The sequence below is a fragment of the Battus philenor genome, unplaced genomic scaffold (genome assembly GCF_028537555.1).
Source record: "Battus philenor isolate CCGP_79_NKW_IND1 unplaced genomic scaffold, ilBatPhil1.0.hap1 SCAF_5, whole genome shotgun sequence".
NCBI classification, from domain to species: Eukaryota; Metazoa; Arthropoda; class Insecta; order Lepidoptera; family Papilionidae; genus Battus; species Battus philenor.
Window position 1 is genome coordinate 8,024,012 of NW_027181715.1, and position 2,184 is coordinate 8,026,195.

Here is a 2,184-nt window from a genome sequence, read left to right on the forward strand (position 1 = left end):
GCCGCCGCCGCGCCAACGCTCTCACCGGAACCCCCCGTGCTCTGATGCTTCCAAGTGCTCACATTCCAGCACGGCCCTCTCGAACGCCGACGCCGTCTCCAGAAGGGTGATTGCCGTGTTTTGCATAGATGCTCGCTTTATCCCCGCCGATGCCTCTGATTCCGATTTCGATTCACGTTAATTTACTAATTGTATCGGTATCGTTTGATGGATACGATATGTTTACTATGGTATGGTTTTAGGTAAAACAAAAAAGACTGTACTAGGAATTCAGGCTATCTGGTCCAACGGATCCTAAGACTTAAGTTGCCTAGAAAAGACTTATACATAGAGTTATACTTATGCACCGCAGTACTAAACGTTAAGAACTAGGCCGCGTGTTATTCAACAGCGTGTCGCCGTGTGGCTGGTTTTTTCATCTTCATTTGCTGCTTTTACTTGTATTTCTATACAAAATTTCTCACGTTATTTTTCATATTTTCCTAGTGCAACTAAGCATTAATCGTTTTAACTTTATGTCGATAATTAATCTGTATGTGTAAATTGTCTAAATAACAAATTATTAGTACAAAAAATCAAGAAATTCATAAAATTTTTGTTAACATATACTAACAAAAAAGAAGACAAAAAGAGTCAGTACTGACATCAATGGTCTGTGGTACTTCAATTGGTTTATTTTCAAATAAAATAAAAGCTTACAGGGACCTATACACACGCCTGTAAAGAACTCGATAATTTACTTAGACCGAGAGTAGACAGTAGTAAAATACTCAAACAAATTTAAATAGAAATTCATTATATATTTACAGATATATTAAAAATAAAATTTGACGTGATAGGTTTTTTAATATTCTTTTGATATTGTTTCTTTTATTTATATCATATAATTAGATTTACGTGGTAAAATTGGTAATGATATTCTGCAATACCAAATGAACAATACTTAATTATTTATTTTTAATGATTAAGGGGAATCAAGAGAGCTTTCTATATGTATAAGCATCATTAAAGCATTAAACTTAAATCTAAAGTCACGGTTTCGACACTAAAAATAATATTAAAATCAAATTTGTATCTATGTACTTTTTACCGACTTTCTTTACGTAATTAGCCTAGGATTTTTTAAATATGTAAGAATACTCCGGTAAAACAGTTTGTTGAGGCGGCGGAAAAGTTACATTGTTCGAGGAAAACAGGTCAGGTCGCAATAAATACAGGTGTAACAATGGAAATTTTATATTTACTGTGAGTAGCGGACCATTAAAATAAAATATCAATAAAAGTCATTCAAAATTTACAAAGTATTTGTAAGTGTTAATGGATTCCAATGAAATGAAAAAGAACTCTTCGTTAATTTTAATTTTTTATCATCGAGTCACTGTAGAACTTTACGATTTTACATTTTTAAAGTGAGCCATGCAGTAGGTTCGAGGACTAGATGTTTTAATTTAAATTAGGTGTTGCGTGTTATTATAGCTAGGCGTGTGCTCTACGTACGTAATTATGTTATTAATAATTCTACTTTAGAAACTAAAGCTGTCTGAATGTACGCCTAGAAGTCCGCAGTGTGATATTTTGGATAAGTTTGTGTAAGTCTTGAAATGATGTACACTGTTACATAACATATGTAAGGAAAATTTGGGCCAAGATGCATTAACATGCATCGTTATTCGCAATATTTTATACTGGCGAAGTAATCCAATACTTTACTTCAGTGTTTTAAAGTAATGCACTACAATCTACTGCTGCTATGATCTTTAACCTACATGATTCATAAAGCTTTGGATCGGTTACATAAACCCAGAATTATCACTTCTGGGTTTAAACAAGTTAAGTGTGGGACAAAACTAGCAGTACGTAATTCTAAAATGATTCAACTTGAGCTTAATGATTACAATACGCTACTTTCGTTCACTAAAAAGAAAGAGTACTTAATGTAGACAAAGGAAACCATACCATGGTAGTCATAACTCCAAGCATGGATCGCGTTTTTTTCCACAATAATAGCAAATTAATGCGAAAGGAATGTAAGAAATAAAAAATGCTTAAGCTCGCAACCGAATGAACAATAAAACACCTCTCGAGATTCTGACGCACTGTTCACTGAAGAACTAAGCACAGGACGGCACCACTCTTTTCAATTAATTGAAATACGCACAAGCTTTTTTCTCGATCACTTTTTAT